Consider the following 24,325-nt stretch of genomic DNA (forward strand, 5'->3'; position numbering starts at 1 on the left):
TTTTATATTCCCTTGACCTTTATACTAAGATTTGAAATCATTTTATAAACACAGTGATTTCATTTAAAAAGAAAACATACTAGGGTATAGACATGTAAGTTTTAACAGTGATCAGGATGTCTTGATGCCATCTTCAATTATGACATTAGAACAGAGGTAGAAGGGATCTTGTAAATCATCTCATTCCAATCTCTCATTTTATATATGAAGAAATAGGTCCAGAGAGGATAAGGTACTTGCACAAGATTACAATCTTAGTTGATAAAAGAGCTGACTGAAACCCAGGTCTTGATTCCTAGAATTCAATACTTTTTCCACTACTATAGGGTCTTCTATATTAAAAAGATCCTTGAAAATCTGAAACTTGGAGAAATCTGGTTAAATTTAGAATAGTAAGTACAATATACACAGATGTGTATAAATAGTGCTTTATCATTACAATATGTATACTTTGAATCAAAAAATCATCTACAAAATTTTAGAGGTGAAAGGACCGTTAGAGAATTTGTATTTAAATGTACTGTTATTGTTCAGCCCCGTCAGACTCTTTCCTGACCCCATTTGGGTTTTTCCTGGCAAAGATACTAGAGTGGTTTGCCATTTACTTCTCCAGCTCATTTTACAGATGCTGAGGCAAAGAGAGTTAAAGGACTTGCCCAAGGTCAAACAGCTAGTAAATGTCTGCAGCCAGATTTGCACTCAAGAAGATGAATCCAGGCTCAACTCTCTATCCACAGAGCCACCTAGCTGCAGTAAACAAGTAGTTGCTAAGGAAGAATATCACATCGGTACAATGCTTACTCCCTAAAAGAAAAAAATATGCTGGATTTTATCCTATAAGGGTCAAAGTAATACAAAAGCCTTTATTTACAAGACTATGCAAATATGAAACATCTCCCTGATAAAGACTTAGTTTGCTAAAAGGAACTCCACCCATCATAATTTTCTGCATTAATTTTTGCATTTTTCAAATATAACTCTAAGGCTTTCAAAAAAAAAAAGAAAGAAAAAATGTTTGAGATTGCAGAAATAATAGAGAAGTCAAAGCTTTCCTCAACTGAACTAAAGGTTTGTTCCCATTGTCTTGGAAATGCCATTTAAAAGGCAAAGAAACCCAACGAGTTAAATATATGTAGATTAGGAACTCAGACACAGTAACTCTCATTCTACTCTTCTATGTGACTAACAGTGGAAAAGCAGACAGGACAGAAGCTCTGACTCCTGGCCCCAACTCTATTAACACTAACTGAAACCTTATCAGGGGTTCCCCACCCCACCTTAGGCAAATCAACCTCTGAGCTTTAACTTGAACCTCCTCAGTTTAGAAACGAGTGTAGTGTACTATGTGTCAAATAACTTTTTGAAACTGCAAAGAGCTTATGTATTATAGTGTGTTATGTATTATAGAGTGTGTTATGATTCAAACATAAAGGCATTGTTGTTGTGGTCCTGTCATCCATATGTTATCAGTCTTCTGAGCACTTTTTAAATTCAGGACCAAATTCCCTTCCTGCTTAACATGTTCCTAACCTTACTCTTAAGTCAGCAGATGCTATGAGAAATAAAAAGGATATTCTAAGGAAAATACAACTAAGATAAACACGCTGCAAAAAATTCATAAAATGTATTCCAAAAACCCAAATAATTTATTTTCCCCATTACCCAGTACTATTCCTTCTCCTTTACCTTAAAGCAGGTAACTGAGAATTTGCTACATTATATTTTAAACTTTGAAACAAAATAAACATAAGTATCAATCTATAGCAGATGACAGAGTTAAAAAAAAAAACCTTAGTTTAAGAATCATAGCTACATCACAAGCACTATCTCAAGATCTAAAAGATATATGGCAAATAAAAGATAAACTACAATTTCTCTGAACCCTGTGAATCAGGCTTTCAATAGCATCTGGAACCACTAATGACAAATACCCTTTCCCCTCTTCCCTGAACCTGGCCCTCTCCCCTCCTCTGCCCCCAGCCACTCTCCTCCCCAACTCAGTTCTCTCCTTTTCTTTTCCTAGCACACACATGCACGTTTTACAAGACTGCTAAACATGTCCACAGATATCACTTTAATTTAATAAATTATTTTTCAAGTAAAGTCTCTCAGTGACATTATTTATTCTAAATAACCACCCCCATGGATACCTCAGCTAATCCTAAGCAAGTGGAAACCTAAGAGAGTTCAGATTGCCACCTTCAAAAATATACCTGTTCCTTCCAGTCATACAAGAAAAAGTCACAAACTCCATATTCCAGGCAAGGTATTTCTATGCTATTAAACAAAAATAAAATTAGGTCTTTACCTGAAAGTGCAGTCCTTTTTAAATCACTTCTGTTACAAACATCTTGAGAATTAGGTTACTCCTGAGTCAGGTTTATATGAAGTTCAAAAATGGAAATACATCTATGGAATTAAAGCAGAGTGCAAAAAAAAAAAGTTTGTTTCAATTTGAAGTAATTGCATGTCAAAGATAAAAACATTTTCAAGGGAAATGATATTTCCACACACTTGCTGAAGCCAAGTAGTTCCTGCAGGAAACCTGTTTTCTGTGACTCAAATCTAGCATAAAAACGTAGGTTGTTCTTCCAGTCTCCCCAACAAAGGTCAGCCAATTGGCTGATGATGGTGTCATACAACTTGGATTCAAACCCCTTCCCCTCCGTCTGCCTGAGAACTGCCATAGTTAGATCAATTGGGGGAGCGGGGGAAGAGGGAGTCCACCTCAAATAAAATGCTCTTCAAAAAGGCAAGATGCTAACAATTACCAGGCCTGAGTTTCCTTATCTGTAAAATGAAGAACATGGAATTAGATACCTTCTGCTAACCCTTCTACCTAGAAGTCTGTGATCCTATGGACCCTCTCTGTGCTACATGTGCATAAAATATACTATAACCATTTCTAACCATCAAAATGACTCGTCCAGAAATTGTAGAAACCAATTGGGCTTAAGACACAAAAAATAATAATAAAACCTCAAAAATATCACTGACTTTTGAAACAAGATAAAAAGTGAGAAACTAACCTCTGGAGTTATAATAACTTTGAGCAGGAAGGAAGAGATGAAGCAGGGTTCTTTCCAGCCTGGGTTCCCTATCAGGGGTGGGGAACCTGCAGCCTCGAGGCCACATGTGGCCCTCTAGATCCTCAAGTGCAGCCTTTTGACTGAATCCAAATAGGATTTGTTCTGTGAAGTTTGGATTCAGTAAAAGGGCCGAACTTGAGAACCTAGAGGGCCATATGTGGACGATGTGCAGGGGCTGCAGGTTCCCCACCCCTGCAAATCCTCTACAGACCTACATGACAGGTAAAAGACTTGCCTAAGATTAGATAACAGTATGTGAAATTTAATTACAACTGAAGAGTACTGAGAGATTATCTAGTACAGGAGTTCTTACCCATTTTATCATGTACACTTTTCACAGTCTGGTGAAGTCTATGGATCCCTTTCAGAATGTTTTTAAATGAATAAAACAAAATACATAAGATTATCAAGGAAACCAATTATACTGAAATACAGTTAACCAAAATATTTTTTAAGTTCATGGACACCACATTGAGAACCGCCAATCCATGGCTAACGTGACAAAACAGGAAAATGATGAATGCTGGAGAGGATGTGGGAAAATTGGAACATTGTTACATTGTTGGTGGAGTTGTGAACTGATTCAGCCATTCTGGAGAGCAATTTGAAACTAAGCCCAAAGGGCTACAAAAATGTGCATACCCTTTGACCCAGCAATACCACTTCTGCGGCTATATCTCGAAGAGATCATACAAGTGGGAAAGGGGCCTGTATGTACAAAAATATTTATAGCAGCTCTTTGTGTGGTGGCAAGGAATTGGAAATCAAGGGGATGCCCATCAACTGGGGAATGGCTAAACAAATTGTGGTATATGAATGTAATGAAATACTACTGTGCTATAAGAAATGAGGAACAGAAGGACTTCATTATAACCTTGAATGACTTATAAACTGATGCTGAGTGAGGGGAGCAGAACCAGGAGATCATTATACACAATTACAGACACACAGTATCTGTCAGGACTAACTTTGATAGACTTCACTCCTTTCATCAGTGCAAGGTTCAAAGACAGCTCCAAAAGACTCATGATGGAGAAAGCTATGCACATCCAGAAAAGGAATCATGGAATCTGAATGCAGATTGAGGCAAACATTTTGCTCTCTTTTTTTTCCCCTTCTTTTTTGGTTTCATTTTTCCTTTCTCATGATTCATTTCATTGGTTATAATTCTTCTTTACAACTAGACTATTATGTAACTAATTTCAATGTGAAGGTATATATAGAACCTACATTGGATTACATGCCATCTTGGTGGGGAAGAGGGAGGAGAGGGAGAGAAAATTTGGAACCCAAAAACTCGTGGAACTGAGTGTTGTAAACTAAAACTAAAAAATAAATTTATTTTTAAAAAAAAGAACCCCCTATTAAAATCTACTCATTTTACAAATGAGGAAACCGAGAACCAGAGAGAGTAAAGCCGAAGCCCAGACTAGAAATCATCTCTCTCAATCTAGTATTCTTTCTGTAAGAACACACAATTTTCTCATTAGTCTTAGGAACTAGAGCATGGATAGGATTTTCACAAGCAAACTAAAATTCAGAAAAATAGGATGCGATTTAACAGTCTACTGAAAGAACAATAAATCAGCAAGTTGATGAAAAAGTACAGATTCTAATATCCCACCAGTAAGTGCTCTGTCCCAAAAGAAAAGGAATCAACTTTTTGCACATCAAATTAGATTGTCAATTCCTCTTTCAGAAAAAAAAAACAGTAAAAGTTCTTTCATATTAATTTTCCATTATCTGGGCTGCTTTGACACATTAATATTCTAGAAGAAAACAAAACTTCACAAAGAGACACATGAAAATTAGATCAAAACCACAAACTACACTTTCTTCTTAATATACTAAGAATTATTTTCTAAATGTTAAGAATTAGCTGTGCATCAATGATGAAATAATTTCCCCTAAGATCTACCCGAAGTACATGACCAATAGTTCTTATACTACTATATTCTTATATTGTAACCTTTCCTCAAATACTGATTTTAAGCCCCTATCAGAGGATCAAAGATTTAGAGCTGGACCTTAAAATGAGATCAGTCTCACCTGCAAGATAGGGATTTAAGTGACTTGTCCAAAGTCACTCAACTAGTATTGGAGGTGTAATTTGAACCCAGGCCCTCATGACTCTAAAGCAGTTTGTGTCACGCTGCCCCTTACTCACCTTTCATTCTCTCTTCCCAAGTGGCAATTCTTCAAACAAGTCTACAACTGGGCAACAAACATTAAACTCTTACTATGTGCCAGGTATTGTACTAACTGCTGGGGATGCAAATAAAAGGAAAAAGAATGATAATCCTTGACCTAGGCCTAAGGAGCTTATATTCTGATGGATAAAGAAATACATAAAAAGAAGCTGGAGGGGTAAGAGGAGTCAGAAGCATAGCAGAGAGGGGAATGAAGCATAGCTAGTCAGGGCCCAGGAGTATGCTGGAGCTGGCTCAAGTGGACTCACAAAAGCTGGCTGTTAAATTTTCACTGTTGGCATTTGCACCTCAGAATCAGCAAACACTATAAATTAGGGCTTGATTTAATGTTTTTGCTGATTCCTAAGACTCAGAAAAAGTGGTGAGGAATATGTCAACAATGAAGATCCGACTTAAGAGGGTCTTTCATACTTTTTGTTTTAAGAGCCTATTATTAAACATTTACTAGCACAGATTTATCTGAGAACCCTCCCCCCTCCCCAAAATGAAGGCCCCAGATGGAACTAGTCAATAAGAGAAGGAAACTGGCATGGCAGAGGGATGTTCTACAGTGAAAAGGCCCCAAGTACTGAGGGAAGTTCTAGGATGAGAAGTTGAAAGAAAAAAATTAACCATTATGGTTTGGGGATTTGGTTCATTTTTGGTTTTTTAACAGCATTTTAAAGGATAGTGAGATATGGAAAAAAAGCAGATTTGGAGTGTGATGGCCTGAGGATATTTGCAGTGTCCACCTCACAGAGTTCTTGTGAGTACCAAATGTTCCATCCAATCCAATCAGCATTATTAGAACTTGAATTCTGGAAAGGACCACAGAGATCTAGCCTAGCATTCTCATTTCATAGATGAGGAATTAGGCTCAAAAAACTTAAGTAACCTACCCATGGTCATGTAGCTACTTAAGTGGCAACAAGAGGAACAGATTCAAGGTCTCCTAACTCCTAATCAGTTAAGGAACTCAAATCCACAATGCCTCTTTATGAAGGCCACATAAATTTCAGTTATTTATTTATGCCCATTTTTCAATCAAAATTTTAAAAACTGCTCTGACAATTATTCTAGGGTGAGGTAGATTGTCTTTTTCTATTGTAACCCACCTCTAGGGAGGCAAATACAATTCTTCTTGCCAAAAATCAAGAGCATAGTATTATTAAGGTTTTATCTAAACTTTAAATTTCAAAGAATCCACTTTAAAAGGTTGTTAAATGCTTTTCTTATAATCTGGAATGTTTCTTCAAACCTTATTTTTTTTACTCTAAAACTATATCCATCATATTCTTATTTGCATCACTGTGGTCACATCTGTTCTCCTCTAGAGCAGGAGTAGTAAAACTCCCAAGCAGCTGCAAAACTTGGAGGAATAAGCCAGAACCAGATTAAAATATAATTGGAAAATATCTAACACAATGAATAAAAATACAACAAATAGATAATGTTGAATTGTGGTTTTCTAAGTCAATATGCAGCCCCACTGCTCTAGAGCCATCTATGAGCCATCCTCCACAGGCTCTTTTCACTCTAGCCTATTGTGCAGTAATGCATACTGATTAGGACATCAGCCCCCTTCGCCACTGTATTCACCCACCTGGGCCAGCTGAAGATCTCAATGTTGCCACTTCAGTTAGATAGCAACCATAAGTAGGGACAATTTAATTTAGGAGGGCAATCAGAGGAAAGATACAGTGACACAAATTAAGCTTCAATATCTAGCAACTTGAAGTGTGTTCCCTCATTCTTTATTTACAATGAATATAAGTACCAAGCAAAGACTTCGCAGATGTAGCAACGGTAACATTCCACCAGTGCTACACTGTACCTGTTAGGCAGTTAGTTTCAGGCAGCCTTCTACTACCATCCAACAAAATGGCCTCCCCTCTTTTTTAAAACCTTCTTCTACTGTCCCCCTTCTTGTTTTCCTTCCTTTTCTTGCCTATCGCTTAGTTCTGCCAATGACATCCCTAGTCATTGATCACCATAACCCAAACTACCATGGATCTCTGGGGGTCCCCAAGATCCTTTCAGAGGGACCACAAGGTCAAAACTATTTTTGTAATAATAGTAAGACATTATTTGCCTATTAAAATAGTTCTCCCTTTTCAAACTACACATCCATATGAGGCCACATTTTCTTTATATACTTGAAGGAAAACAACATAGTGAATAAAGGCAGATTTGAAGCAGAAGCAGACATGAGAATCTAGCTATCTTTATTAAGCCACATATTAAAGAGCTCTGCAAGAAATATTCAAAATAATGCCATTCTTTAATTATTTTTGTTTTGGAAAAATTATTTTTTGTAAAAATGTTATTTATGTTACAATATAAAGGGTTTGATTTTAAATGAATACTTTTAATTTTATCCATTTTAATTTCTAATATGATAAAAATATCAAGAGATACAGACCTCATTTTTAAAAGCTCTTTGGGGTCCTCAGTAATTTCTAAGAGTGTAAAAGGGTCCCAAGACCAGTAAGTTTGAGAGTCACTGATCTAAACTCATGGTTTCAACTATCTCTAGTCAGGCTTGATTCTCTTGCTACCTTCCCCAACCCCTCTTCAAACGAATCCATACTATGAAGCTTTCCCTAACCTCAAGAGTGTACTCCTTTTGTAGCACTCATCTATTCTACACATCTGGAACTTTTCACTGAGGACCTTGTATTTATGTATGCCAATCTCTTAGCTTCTCAATAGAGTACAAACTCCGGAAAGCAGTATGCTGGAGTTTAGACTCCTGGTATTGAAGGGATTGGTAAATATTTGTTGACTGATTAAACCCACCAAGTAGGCCTCATTAGAACAATGCCTAGAATTAAATAATTACTGATTAAATGCTAAAGCCCACACATATTTTTAAAATTCATTTAAAAAAAAAGAACATTCTATTTAAATAGGGTATTTCTTTGAAAGGTATTTCTAACTATTATATATTTATAATTTCAACATCTTTTAAAAATGTGAATATAATTTTCGCTTTTTCAGAAACCTAAAACACAGGAGTCAAATAGTTTTATAAAACATTCTACAACAAACAATTAGAGGGCCATTCCATTTTCTTGGTCTATTAGTATATATGTGTGTGTGTGTGTGTGTGTGTGTGTGTATGTGTACAATATTTGGACCAGGCGCTGCAACTGGAGAAACAGAACAAGGTAAACAAAATAGCGTACAGTAGACTACATTTGGGAAACTGACATAGTGCTTTAATGAATTCTAGGTTGCTCCTCAGGTGGGGTGCTATGGAGGAGAGAATGAGGGGAAAGGAACATGTCATGTCCACACAAATAGTCTCCTGGTGAAACTCTCTGGTTGTGAATTCTGTAATGCCAGAGCCTCCAAGGAATTAAGGCTATGGATGACAAAGGACAATGTAATGATGCATGGTGAGCACAAGTATACCATACCATATATTTCCAAAGATGTCGAAAGCTCAAGAAAGTGACTAAAGAATATCACTGTGGAAAAGTATGCTCTGAAAAAGCAGGTCAGTAGAATAGGTAGAAAGATGGATAAAACAGTCCAAGAACCCATCAGTAGTTTAAAAATATAAAAAGACCTCCACCACAGAATAAGAAGGCTTAGTAGGGTTTAACCTGCACAGATAAATCAAGGGGACACTCGACATCGGTCCAATCACAGATCCACAGATTTATTCTACAATTAGTCAGGAATCCTGTGCCTCAGTAAAGTGGTCAAACTCTTAGCCCACATTTCCTTCGCCAATTTCTAACCATCTAGAATAGAAGCCTGATTGGGATAAGACAAATGCTTATTTGAGAGAGCAGTATAACAAAAATTCCTTTCAATGCTTTCTTCTTCAAGCTCAGTTACTGCTGTTTGCTGTAACACTTTCAGAATATCCCTACTCTGCAAGAAAGGTGATGTAATGTGTAATGTGAAAATGATCAGTATATTGTGTGAAAGAAGAGCTTAATTCTTGAAACAGTAGTGAACTTTTCACTGATTTTCTCCCAACACTCAGAGCAGAGATGTAAAAACTGCAGACACATCAAATGACTATGACACAATTACCTAACACTAAAAACAGACTAAAACTAGGGAGGTGATCATGAATGTTACAATTAATTTCCATTCTAATAAGAAGGCATTAAGTCTTGTAAAACCAGTTAATCCAAATTTGGAGGGAGAGGGTGGAACTACCTAGCATGAGTTAATATATTCTTTAAAAGCAGAAAAATTGTATAGGAGTTTGATAATCAATCACCCTGTACCACCAAGGTACACAAAATGTTTCTCAACTCTCAAAGACAGAACTTTGTAAAAAAAAAAAATCACTTACACTTTTCTAAAAGTCCACTTCTGTTACTGATATCCACTCAAAAGGCTTCCCATCTTTTTTTCTATATACAATTGCTGTTAAATTCAATGAAAAGTATAAGTGTGCATCTAGCAACTCAAGCTTACTTTCCAACTAATCTGTGAATCCTCAGGCACAACAAGAACTCAGTTTTTGCTGATGTGCCACTTCTCATCCTTCATACTGTGAAGAATTCCTTCTATAAAACATTGTAGGGCACTTAGTTTGATACAAAATGCAATCCCAAATGGAATTTTGTAAATGATAGCCAACTTAAAAATAAAATGGGGCAAGAGAAAAAGAGAAAGAAGAGCTAAAGGTTAGACCACAGCTATGTTTTCCCCTATGGGCAAGGCAATCAATTTGCAGAGGACTTGTTTCCATGCAAGCTAACTGAAAAGAAATAATAAAACTGAATGTCAAGCTCTTACATAGTGTGTCTAACACATATATATCCTAATTTAGTTTCCTTTTCCAAAAAACGGATATTTCTCTTACACACTATCCTGGACTAGAAATTATTTCCTACCAATTTTGTTACTTCTTTGAATATCTACCATGGGTAATATTTGTTGTGCTTTTGTTTTGGTTTTTTCACTTTTAAATATATGAGAAGCTAAAGAAAACACTATCAAGAATACTTTAGAAGCGCACACTTCATGCATGCTTCAAAAAAGGGCTTGCTAGCTGTCTCCTAAGATGCCTTCAAAACCTTAGATTCCATGATTGTACAATACAGTACACTACAATACAATACACTGCAACTTTGACCTGTGCACCTTTGTGGCTGACATACACAAACACCTATTCTTTGTCTCTACTGTAACCCCAGCTCTGCCTAACATGTTCTTCCTCAAAAGTGGCCCACTGCATTGATCATGTAGCTCTGCACTTTGGAGTTCTGCTAATATACTTTAAGCCCAAAAGCATTCTATTCCAAATTGGATCATTTAGGTAAAGAAATAATTCCATGTGCAAATATGACTATAAGTATCTTCCATTTGAATGAAAGGAATTTATTAATAAAAACATTTACTAGTTAATAAGCCCTTCACCATATGAAGTCATTAAATAGTATAAACTTTCAGTGCCACCTCACAAAGGTCCCCAAACCTTTTAAGTGAACAGCTTAAATTTAATTCAAAAGGATCAATGGTATACATGAATAGCTTAAAAAAAAAAGGAAGGAAAAAGAAAAGAAAGGATGAACCAGTTATTGTTGAAATCATGGTATCTAAGACACTTTTCATTTTGTAAATGACATTTATACTTTGGTAGTAAGCAAGTAAGTTTGAAACACCTTCTTAAAGCTTTTAACTTCATCTACAAAATATTGTTTTCCTAAATAGAACAATAATTATCCTCCTCAGTAGGGGAGGGAGTGATGAAAGGAGAGGCTGGAAAGGAAGGAGGGAGAGGAAGAGGGAAAGGGGGGGGGAACAAGAATGAATGTGAAGCTGGAAAAAAGAAGAAAGGAAATGAGCACTAGAGGCGAGAAAAAAAATCATCGTATGTCCTTGTCAGATATTAATAGTGACAAAACAGAAATAAATTCAAAAGTAATGGAATTTCACACAGACTTGGAAAAGGCTACAGAGGAAAAGCATTTCTTGTTTGTTGTTTATTTGATTTTCATAATTAAATGTAAGGAGTTTTACATAAGATTTTATTCCCGTCTTAGACATTTATTTTTCTGTTGGTTAGATGTAATTTTCTAAAATATATATTTATATATGTATGAATACTAAAAGAATCAACATATTAAGTACTAACCTTTTTCCTCCTCTTCACTATACAAGGTTCCTGTGAAATTTATTTCACAGGCTATCAGAATTTGGGAAGTCATGAGGGAGCGTTGGTGACCCTGTCCCTACGACAGGAATATTATAATTATATCATACTACCTCATATGACTATCTAGTTTTTTCTATCGTGGTGTCTTAGACTTGAAAGGTACATTAAAGGTCATCTAGACTAACTCATACAGCAAGTAACCCATCCTACAACAACCTTGACAGACAAATTTCTCTATTCCAACACTTCATGAAAAGCTCATCAGTTATGAGGTTGGCAGCTCCGCTTGTGGTACAGCTCTAATTACTCTTCTTTACCCTGAATACTTATATTCAGTAGACCATAAGCTCCTTAAAGGCAGGGGCTATTTCACAATGCCAATCCCATAAAAGGAAACTTGTTGAATTATGTCTTCATCTGCTTCTGAGGAACTTTCACCCATTACTAGTCCTAGTTAAGCCTTCTGAGGGAAAAGTAGCTCTTCTAAATGCCAAGATCAACAACTCTGTACTTTGTCCCTTGATTGCATTTCCTTCTATATTTTCTGGGAGCTTGTCCCTTCGATTCTTCCCTCTTTCTCTCCAAGTCCAGCACTCTAACCACTACATCACAATGCCTCTGCAAGAAAGGCCTCCTGTAGGAGGTGATGCCTGATCTGTGCTTTGAAGGAAGCAAGGGATTCCATGAAGCAGAGCTGAGGAAGGAGGCTACTCCAGGCATAGGGTGTCACTTGTACAAAGGCATAAGCAGATGTAATGCTCTGTACAGGAAACAACAGTGTGACTAGAACAAAGTATACAGGAAGAAAAGTAAACAAGAAATAAGAGCTGCTACTAACAGAAGGGGAGGTTTGTAAAGGTGGAATAGGTAGAATGCTGGCAAAGCCAAAGTATAGAGCAGCCTCAAGCCCCTTGACTCCTCAATTAAACTGCCCCATTTTCCTGGGTCATGCTAAGTGAAGTCTCCTTCCCCCTTCAATCTTTGTCCCCATATTCTTTCTAGTCTGGAAAGAATTCAAGGTTCTGTCCACCCCCTTCACCCAGCTGGGCCTTGCATCTTCTTGGTAGGATGAGCTACTATTCCTTGCCCTCAAATATGTGAGCAGAGCAACTCACTACCCTCAACAATTTATTCATCTACCACTCAATTCTCAAACCCTTGCAATCTGGCTTCCAATACCACCATTTTATTGAAACTGTTCTTTCCAAGATTATCAGTGATCAAACTGCTAAATCTGGTGGTCTTTTCTCAATCCTAAGCCTCCTCAACATCTCTGCAAATTCTGATGACAAACACTCCCTCCTCCTGGCTTCTCTCCTGGTTTTCCTCTTACTAACTGGTTTCTTTGCTAAACCATCATCTACCTCCTGATCCCAAGCACAGGTGTCCCTCCCCCCAAGCCTAGGACTTGGATATTTCTCTCTTCTCTCCCTACACTGTTTTTTGGTATCTTCACAGTTCTATGGATTCAACTACAATCTCTGTGTCTATATATCCAGTGCTAAATCTTCTCTTGAACTCCAGTAATACTATCAGCAACTGCCTTCTGGAAATATCTTCCCAGATCTTCCATCAGCATCTCAAATTCTCAAAATAGAACTCATTATCTATTTCTACTAAACTCACCCCTTCACCAAGCTCCCCTATTTCTGCTGAAGGAGTCACCCAAGTTCACAACACAGGAATCATCCCTGACTCTTCTCTCACCCTCACCTCCCATTTCCAATCTATTACCAAGAGTCATCTAGTCTGCCTCTACATCATCTCTCACATACATCCCCTTCTCTTCATTCATATGACCTCTACTCTAATTCAGGACCCTATTACATCTTCCCTGGACTACTGCAATAGCTTCCTAATTACTGCAATAGCTTCCTAATTCGCCTCCCTGTCTATAATCTCTCCTCTCTCCAATCTTCCCAAGGCACACTTCTATGTCACTCCTCTGTTCAAAAATCTTTGGTGGCTCCCTATTACCTTTAGAATAAAATATCAACCCCTGTCTGAAATGTAACGCTCTCTACAACTAGGCCCCCAACTATCTTTCAAGAATTATTTCATATCACTTTCCCTTAGACACCCTACATTCCAACAAACAAACCTGTTTGTTTCCTGAACTTTATAACCAATCTCCCACCTCTCTGGCTCTGCACAGGCTATTTCCTATGTTTCAAACACACTTCTTCCTTATCTGCCTCCTAGAATCCAAGGCTTCTTTCAAGGGACAATTCAGATGCCACCCTCTACAAAAAAACTTTCACTTCCCCTGTAAGCTCTCTCCTTTCTCAAATTATCTTATGTTTATCTCTGTACCTAATATATCCCCCTGGATGGGGCAGTACCTATTTTTATTAAGCCCTTAATAAACATCTGTAGGACTGAATTCTATTTATATAAGCTTTCAAGTTTACTATATCAAGTCAATGTGATTTTAGTAAGCACCTATTATGTGCCAGGCATTGTGCTGAAAGGGATACAAAAATATACAAAAAAAAAAGTTTCTGCTTTCAAGGAGTTCAGTTTGATTGTCACATGCTATATACATTATCTCTTTTGTTCCTACAACTCTGAGACTGATTCTACAAATATTACACTGACTCATAACTCAGAAAACTGGGCCTCAGAGAGGTTTAGTGATTTAGACATGGTCACATAAACCAGTGTCATATCCAGGTTTCTCCTAATCCAAGTCTATTTAAAATCAACTCCACTATACTGTCCTGCCTCTTTATTATTTAAATTAAAAAAGCAGTCTTTTTTGTGACTAAAACGGTCACATCATAGACCTTCAAATATTGGAAGATAGTTACCATGCTCCCCTCGTGGGAATGTGGGTTAAACATTTATTTTGTTTGTTGTTGTTCAGCCATTTTTCAGTCATATCCAACTCTTTGTGATCCCATGGACCACAGTATGCCGGGACCTTTTGTCTTCCACTCTCTCCCAAAGTCTGTCCAAGCTCATGTTTGTTGTTTCCATGACGCTCTCTATCAATCTCATCCTCTGCCATCCCTTTCCTTTTGCTTTCAATCTTTCCCAACATCAGGATCTTTTCCAATGAGCCCTGTCTTCTCATTATGTGGCCAAGGTATTTAAGCTTCAGCTTCTGTATTTGACCTTCTGGTGAATAATCTGATTCTAAATGGATACAAGACCTTCATATTTTTAAATCATACTATAAAGTAATTAAATGAGAAACAGATCATATACCTCTCACAGCTATGGACAGATGTATTCTTAACTAAAAAAAAAAAGAGGTAACTACAAAAGATAAAATACGTAGCTTTAATTACTTAAAACTGAAAAGCTTTTACCCAAACGCAATATTAATATATCTAAGATAAAAGTGGTTAATTTCTCTCATAAGGGTTTGTAATCCAAGATATGTAAACAACTGATACACACATACATATACATATTCGTATACATATATGTGTGTATGTATTCATATTTAAAAATATTTCCACCCTCCATAGATATATGGTCAAAGGATATGAACAGTTCTCAAAAGAAAGAATGCAAATTATTCACAACCACATGAAAAAATGGTCCAAATAACTAATAAGAGAAATTCAAATCCAAACAACCCTAAGGTTTTGCCTCACACTCTTCAAAATGACCCCAAAAATAGCAACAGTCAATGTTGGAGAATTTGTGGAAGGATAAGCCCACCAATAACATTGTTGTTGAGCTGTGAAATGGTACATTTTGAAAAGCAATTTGAAATTAGGGGAATAAAAAGTCCACACATTTTGAACCAGAAATTCCATTGCTAGGCTTGTACCTAAGTAAACAATGATAAGAAAAAAAGCCCCCATGTACCCCAAAATATTTATAGCAGCACTTTTTGTGATATCTAAGGACTGGAAACAAAGTAGACATCCATCAATCAGAAAGTGGCTGAAATTGTGGCATATGAAGGTAATGGAGTATTACAGTGCAATAAGAAGTGATGCCTGTGATGGTTACAGAAAAGTATGGGAAAATCTATATGAACTGATGCAGAGTAAAGTAAGCAGAGCCAAGAAAACAATTTTTAAAAAGTAAAAACAATGTAAATGGAAAAATCAGTGACACACCAAAAAGTAAATGTAACAAAATTATAAAGATCAAATAGGACTCAAATGAAGAGAAAGGGAAAACATCCCTTAATCTAACCCTTCGTGAAATCCACAAGTATTATACATTGTACAGGTTTTCAGACTTTTTCAATGTACTGATCAGTTGTGCTGACTCTTTTTCCACTCTAAAAATTGTCATATAGGATGGCTCTTGAGGAAGAGGAGGGGAAGGAATACATGAGATAACTATAAGGATGTAAGAAACAGAAAATATCAATAAAAAGTTATTAAAACCTTGAGCAATCTCCCTGTTCCTTCTACGCTTCCTTTATTTTCTAAAAGAAATTTTTAGCAAGGCAAGTTTTTTAAAAATAGATACCAGTGTTTAGAAAAGTGACACTTCCAGCAGATGTACAAATAATACAATATATTGCCACTGTAACAGTTTTGTAATATATATTCAATTCAGCAAACAGTTATTATACCGCACAGTATCCACCCTATTGTGGGCCCAGGGCTCTGAGCTAAGTGCTGAGGACACGGAGATGGGAAAGTTTCACGTATCTCTCCTACGACCTGCCAGTTTGGCCTAACTCTCACATTAACCGCATTTCTGTTGCTCTCTGAAACTCACCCAAATACTCTCTCCCCTGCGATGCTATCCTCAGGTTCACAGTCTCCATACAGCAATATGTAAACAACAGTGCTACTCTTATCTTTTATTAAACATGCTTCTTTTCAACAAAGTATACATTTTCATTGCCATTTGTAGTCACTAGCCCAATTTCACAAAGACTTGTTATGCCTAAAAAAGCTAAAAGTTCATTTTACAATCTATGCTTGATAGGGACGTAGCGACATCTTAGGCCGTAAGTATAATTCCAAACCTTCTTGTTTCTTCCTAAAAATTACAAGGCATGTATTCCACAACAGTGTTTCTTACTTCTTCATCCCTGTTCTCCTCCACTACAGCCAGTCGTGTGGTTTTATCTAGGCATTGCTCCTGTCTCCCCTCGGTATAAGACCCTCTGGATCGGGTCTTTTAATATTCTGCATACGGATTCTTCCTAGTTTTCATAGTCACTCAGTCTCTTGCTGAAAGCCTACAGGTACACCTAGGAACCCTCGCCAAACTGGAAGCTCCTTAACCATTTCTTTGTAACATCTGCAGAGCTTTGCACTTCGTAGTTGTCTAGTAAGTGTTTAGAATCAGATTCTAGGATTTGTTGACCAGCTGGTAAATTTATCCGAAGTCTGAAGACAGCATAACCTGAAAGATGTTTTGAATACTGATCAGTTAATATGACTCTAAATGCTAGATTTACCAATGTTCAACATGTTCCAGAATGTCACTAGCAATAAAACCAAGTATCTTAACGATGGAAACAGTTTAACAAGAAGTTTTTGAGATGGAAGCTATGACAGGATGAATCAAATAATGGGGTCCAATGTCAATGGTGAGTCAAATGTCCTTATGCTAAAAAGGAGGCAAATATATGTGCAGGGGCTTTTGTGTTTATGTAAAACCCATAATTCTCTAAGATATGATGAAGACAACCATTCTTTTCAGCAGCTACCAAAATTGGAAGTATCATACTATTCCTATTTTACCCTATCTTCAAATGGCACTCATGCCCCTAGGGGTCTCAAAATAATTTGAAATTTGGTGTTTACAAAACTTTTTTTCTTCTACCATTTGGGTAAGCTTTATCTTGAAAACTTATTCCTCATCTCTAATATTAAATAAGTGTAAACAATAAAACAACAAAGTTGTCAGGACAGCACTACTCTACTTAACCATATTACTAAACCAGAAAACCCTAGAAATAATAAACCTAAACGAGAAAACCTGAATTTTTATAACATGAAAACAACATCTCAAATACTTTGTTCCTGTGAGATTACCCATATTTGTAGCTTAAAGAAGAGTATATTTGATTTTCTAAATATATTATAATGCCTGTCGTGAAAAGATGGGATTAAGTTTAGGCACTAAAAATATCATCTTCTATGACTCATAAAGTAACTTTCACTACTGGCAACATATTTCAGTTTTGCTTAACTGAGTGATTTCTCTGTTCCTACTTCAATACCATACAAACTAAGATGCTAAGGGCAAAATTTCTTCTTGTATTTGCTCTTGTATTTTTAATCAAATTCAGTTCTATTAATCTCTTTAGTAAATGCTGTTATATCTCTATTATTTCTCCAGGCTCTTAGATAAATTTATTCCAGAACAGAACAGATGCAGACATGGTGTCAGCACAAGAACTTCAGGGCAACAGGCTCATGTCAAAGGCAGAATGACAACTTCACAGCAAGATTCTGCTCTGGAATATCAGAAAGAAAGCTTTTATCCACAGAAAAATAAAATATATTGAGTTTGCTGCCATGCCATCAGTTAGTAAATAAAGTGACTATGTACTTCTTAGAAAAACTCTTCACTATGGCAAATTGCGCACTGTGAAAATTTATATTTATTTCACATGCTGACAGTCATAAATATTTACACCTCCTCTAGATATTCACACTAGAAATATTTACCACCCAGTGCTGATGAAATCCTTTGGAATGCAAACCCACTATACACTTGCTTCCCATATAATGTTAACAAAAGTTAAAGTTGAAACATACACCAACTGCCATCCCTTTAATCTATCAGAAGGGCTGGGAAGAAGGTTGCCAAGGTTTTGACATGATCAGTAATCAGAGCCCTAAATTGAAGTTCATGCACCTGAAGCAAATTCAGCTTGGGGCAGAAGGGGAATTACACAGAGGACAATTATCTCTAGGTTTAGTTGTAAACAGTGAAAGGGTGTTTCATCCCTCAAACAGTGGGACATACTTACCTGATGCAAAGCAGATGGTCCCCAACTCTGAAACAAAGAGCAACTGGGACTAGTTGAAATGGCTCTAGCTTTTAAAGTCCTTTGCACCTGGCACCTTGCTACCTTTCCAGTCATCTTATGTAAACCCTTCTCCTTTCCACATTCTCTGTGATCCCAGTGACACTGGTTTCCTTGCTGCTCCTCACACAAAACATGCATGCATTTTCACCAGCTATCCTCCATTCTTAGAATGCATTCCTTCCTTGCCTCTACCTCCTAGTTTTCCTTTAAGTCTCAGATAAAACCCCACCTTCTTCCCCTTTCGTGCTAGGGCCTTCCCTCTAAAAATTACTTCCAATTTACCTTGCATATACCTTGTATACAATTTACCTTGTATTATGTCTTGTATGTGCATAAGTGTTTGCATGTTACTGCCCCTGTTAGAATGTGAGCTACTTGAGGACAGGGACTATTTTTGCCTTTCTTTGTATTCCTAGCACTTAGTACAGGGTCTGGCATATACTATACACTTAACAAATGCTTGAAGACTGACAAGTAAGGAGGGTAGGTTAGCTGTGTCAGCAAAGTGATCCCAGGGAGAAGGATGCCAGACCAAAGGAATCCTAGAAGTGGTGGCTCAGGGAGGGCAAGAGAGCTTGATCACCTGAAGCTGTCCTTTCCTGGGTATGCAGAAGGTAGATCAAAGGTCTGCTATGGGAAAGATGTACCCTTCCCTTTCTCACCTACCTACCCTCAACCAGAGTCAAGGTCCTGAGACAAAGGAAGACCCAGCTGGTGCCCATACTAGTCCCTGCAATCAGTAATCTCCAATTATTTGCCACTACCTCACTATTGCTTCATTCCAATCCAAGAAACTAAGGAATACTGAGCCCCACTAATGGTCAATACCTCCTACAAGTTATTAGCCAATCACTCTTCCTGTACACCTCTAGATATAAATGTGATATACTTCCTGGTGTGACATGAAAGAAAAGATATGGCAGGGGAGATAAGAGAAACAGTGACTGCCCGCAAGGTTATCAGCAATGTTTACTTCTGTGATTCATGCTAGGTAGGAGCTAAACCATTTACTGCCCTCTGTGCTCTGCAGAGCCCACCAAAAACAAGAATACTGCATCTGTCCACCTCTGTAGATTGCTTGTAGAGTCTAATCTCAACCACTCCAAAGGCACCTGGCTAAGGGGGAAAGCAAGCATTCTGAATCTGAAATGGGAGGACAGGAAAGGCAAAGTTTGGACTCGGGTATTCAGCAGGAACCTGAAGGACAGCTGCCTTGGATTCTGATTATCCCGGAGCTAAAGGAAAAACCAGGGCTGTTGCAGTCTGCCTGGGATCTCCTTAAAGGAGCAGAAACACAGCAGACTTAGTACCTTAAAATCTGGTCATCATCTAGTTAGGTTATGTGACCTTAAGAAAAGCAGACAACAAATGAGAAAGAACTATCACGAGCTATCTGCTAAAAGGAAAAGCGAGGACGTAAAACACTTGTTCTAGTATGCCATAATTCTCCATTCTCCAGGTTGTGTCGGAGCATAGAACTAAGCACACACATGAAAGCAATAATGGTAGAATCAGCCCACATGCCAGAGATACGACAAGGCACCAACAAAATAGGCCGCACAACTAGTCTACAGCAAGAAACATATATACGTATAAAAATATATGTGTGTATACATATATGCATGTATGTATATATACATACACCCTCACAATATGTCACTAATCTTTAGCTACCTTAGTAGGATAAACAGCAAACAAGCAAAAGTCGAATACAATCGAGCCAGCCTTCCTTTTGGAAGATTCAACAATTAACCTCTATTCTGTACTACTTGCTGTGCTTTGGGGAATACAAAGATGTTTTAGATGTAGTTCTTACCTTCATGAGTCTTACAATCTAGTTTGAATGGATGTGTCATGAGTGTACAAACTAATTTAAAAACATAATCAAATAGTACTCACATCCAAGCCTCCTCTCCCCACAACTCACAGCTGTAGTTTCTACTGGAATCAAACTGGTAGGGGCAACATGGATTCTACTGAACTTTAAAAGCCACCTTAAAAAAAAAAAAAACCTTTACCCATTTTTCAGAGTATTATTTTAACAGTGTTCATGCTCCTTTTTAAAAAGTAATATAATATTTGAGTAACCTCCATTCTGTACTAAAGTATAAGATAAAGATTACAAGGCCATCAATCTAGAAATGAAAGAGACAGTCTATACCAACCTCCTCATTTTACAGATTGAAAACGTAGGCCCAGGAAGGCTAAATGACTTGCCCAAGCTCACATAGATGATAAGTAATCCAGGCAGGGTTTCCACCTGAGTGCCAATGTTCATTCCACTAAACCATGCTGCCTCTCTAATTCTCTATAGAAAAGGGCAGTGGTTTGGTTGTCTACAGGGTTTATTTGAGAGGACAAAAGAGGACAAGATAAATGATATATGTATCCTTTCTTTCTAGTTGTAAAGCATAGCCTAGAGTTTCTTAGCATCAATAGCTGCAGGAAATCTGGTTTTGTGGCATAAATTTGCAGTTTTGCCACTAGAATCAAAGCACAAGGAATCTCTTGGATGGAGCTAACAGAGAAACATCACAAGGACTGAAAACCAAATGAATCCACTTCATTACAGATTTTAAAATACAGCGGGGTAGAAAGGTCCTATAACTAACAAAATACACACAGCAGCACTTTTTTGCGGTAACAAAAAATTGAAAAACAAAACATGCCTGGCGATTGAGAAATGACTAAACAAACTGTAGTTATAAATGTAATGGAACATTATTGTGCCATAAGATGACTTCTATTTCATAACAATGAATATGAAAAATTCAAAGAAACATCAGAAGATTTATATGAAGTTAATACAGGGTGAAGAAAGTACAGCCAAGAGAACAGTATACACAATGACTATAATAAATTATAATAATACTAAAAAGCAGTCAAACTGATAAGGAAATACACCTCCCTTCTCTCAGATGTTAACTGGGAACTATAGGTATAGAATGTGGCATACTCAGCCAGACACAGTTACTATACTAATTGGCTATGGGCTTAAATGTTTTTCTTTGTTATAAGAAATGGTTCAAGGTGTCTGTTGGGAGAGAAGGAATAAGGAGAAGTAGTTATGGTATAAAAACTGAAGGCAATAATAAAACGTACACATGTATGTATGCTATATATCCTGACACCAGTTAAAAAAGAAAAAGAAATCAGATCCACCAAGGTAAAGTAAGCCTGAGGTACACACACACCCACACACGCCCACACACACCCACACCCTTTCTACTGATCTACAGTCAGGTATCACCTCTTGGACATTTCAAACTGAATGTCCCATAGACGTCTCAAACACAGCATGTCCATTAGCCACCCTCTCCCTCCACAAACCCTCCCCTCTTTTTCCCAAGTTCCCGATTACTGTAATGGCCACCACCACCTTCACAAGCATCCAGACTCACGGGTTGAGCATCATCCTCAACTCCTCATTCTCACTGACCCCACATCACACCTGCAATAGCCATCTACCCTGTCTTACAGGTTATTATTCCTACCTTAAGTCTCTCTCTATTCTCCACTTAGTGACCAAGGTGATCTTTCTAAAGCGTAGGTCTGATCCAAAAAGTTCCAATGACTCCCTAATTCTCCAGGATCAAATATAAAATCCTGTTAAGACACTTACAACTCTTTGTAGCCTGATCCCTTTCTGCCTCTCCAGGCTTCTGACATTTTACTCCCCTCTGCACAGTCGACTATCCAGTTACACTGATCTACCTGCCTTTCTTCCAACACCACTCTCCATCTTCCATCTCTGTGTCTTTGCATTTATTGTCCCCCAGGCCTGGTATGCTCTGTCCCTTCGTCTCTGCCTCTTGGTTTCCAGCTTTCTTCAAGACTCAACTCAAGACCCATTCTTCTGCAGGAAGCCTTTCCCATAAACTTCTGCTACTACTACATTCCTCTCTCAGATTAACTTCTATTTACCGTATGTGTATGTGTGTATGTATGTGTGTATATGTGTGTGTGTGTGTGTGTGTGTGTGTGTGGTGTGTCTCTTATGTTTTTTGGGGTTTAGTCATTTCAGTCATGTCCAACCCTTCCTGAACCTATCTGGGGTTTTCTTGGCAAAGATGATGGAGTGGTTTGCCATTTCCTTCTCTAGTGGATTAAGGCAAACAGAGGTTAAGTGACTTCCCCAAGGTCACACAGCTAGGAAGTGTCTGATGCAGAATCTGAACTCAAGTCTTCCTGACTCCAGGCCCCTGCTCTATCCACTGAGCCACTAGGTACCTCTATATCCTGTATTACCTAATCATTTAAATGTCTCTACCATTAGAAGTCACAGGGACTGTTTTTGCCTTTTTTGTATCTCTGGGAGCCACAGTATCTGGCACACAGTAAGAACTTAATAAATTCTTATTCACATACATACACACACATTATTGAAATACAATTTAATTTTTTTAAATTTGTGGCAGCATATTTATGTGATTCCAGTATTCTGAGCCACAATAACAGCTACTTACAGAGACAGTATTAAATAACATTTATATATGTATTGTATGTATATGTACATTGATACTGAATGGATCAGTTAAAAATATACACAGACATACAAAGACACACATACGTATTGTGTGGGAGGGAAAAAATTACTCCAAGGTCTAATTTATCCTTTATACTGGTACATACAAATTCTTATTTTGGAACATTATTTTGGAAGAACATTATGTGTGCATATACGTGTGTCACACACACACACACACACACACACACACTAGACGTTCAAATGTGTAAACATGTATCTATTGAAAATATACACACACGTATAATTGAATAACACACGTTGTTGAAACCCAACTGATTTAACTGGTGGTTATTTTGCTTCTGGATTCTGGGTTGCAACACATATCTATATCATATAGTCATACAGGCAAAGTGATATGAATTCATGGTGTATGCATTTAAATTACAGCTTCTATAAATACTGAAATACACAATTAAATAATTGTGTGATACAGACTAAAAGGGCTCGAGTAGTTCAGAGACAAAGGTAGTAAATTTTGTGTTGAATAGTCAAGAGAAGCCATGGAGAAGACAGGATCTGAAATGGACTTTGAAGGGCTGGTAACAACAAAGTACGCTTTTAATTTATAATTTATGAAGTGCTCTTGCCTTGTCCTATTTAATCATCACAACCACCCTGTGAGGTAACTAAAGCAGTTATTATCTACATTTTAAGATAAATAGCTAAATTAAGAGAAGTTAAATGACTTGGTTCTAATTACCCTCACCTGGACTACTGTAATGTGGCTAATGGTACTATTACTGATAGGATATCTATTTTGCTCCAAGACTGTGGGTTTCAATAGCAAGATATAGCTGTCAACAGGACCCAAAGTACTGAAACAAAACAAATATCCTAACTCAATAACTATAAATACAAATATGTTCTTGAAATTCAGATCTCTGTGTGTGTGTGTGTGTCTTCAAGGATATTTGGAATTATTGAAATTCAACATAAACATATGTTCCCTTGAACTGGAGTATATTTTACACCCTATTCCTTCTGAAAACCAAGGAAAGACTAGGGGATTCGAATTTTTAAATTACTTCCTATATCTGTTTTAAATTTCCCAGTGGGTATAACAAAAGAAAGACAAAAATGGGTCTTTGTGATCAAGTTGAGCAACATTGTACTGATTATCTAGAGCTTACTACCTTAAAGCTGAAACTAAGTACACCAGTTATTAAGATAAAGGACTAATAATGACTTCAGTGAAAAGCACATTTAAGTAAATTATCATAGGCAGATGCAGCCATTTTTTGTGAAGTGATGAAGAATTTACAGAAAATCTTCCCACAGCAATTCAGAGTCAATTAAGATGATATAATCTGGCCCTCCACTAGCTATCCAACCTTATTTTAACTTATTTTCCTCTGATACACAGCACTTTCTCTCTTCTCTAACCAGGTGAGTCTCCTTGTTATTCCATGGAAACATTAT

At 37.2% G+C, this 24,325-nt stretch overlaps 1 protein-coding gene across 4 annotated transcripts in view; it reads right to left on the minus strand.

The window, feature by feature from the left end:
• The window catches only part of SIPA1L1 (signal induced proliferation associated 1 like 1), a 376,548-nt gene that overhangs the window by 336,140 nt on the left and 16,083 nt on the right, over window positions 1-24,325 (minus strand). For all 4 annotated transcript variants that reach the window (XM_036736951.1, XM_036736950.1, XM_036736949.1 and 1 more), the window contains exon 3: window positions 2,309-2,409. The gene's annotated coding sequence lies outside the window, so the exon portion shown is untranslated. The remainder of the gene's footprint in view (window positions 1-2,308; window positions 2,410-24,325) is intronic.

This window comes from Trichosurus vulpecula, chromosome 8 (assembly GCF_011100635.1).
Source record: "Trichosurus vulpecula isolate mTriVul1 chromosome 8, mTriVul1.pri, whole genome shotgun sequence".
Classification (NCBI taxonomy): Eukaryota; Metazoa; Chordata; class Mammalia; order Diprotodontia; family Phalangeridae; genus Trichosurus; species Trichosurus vulpecula.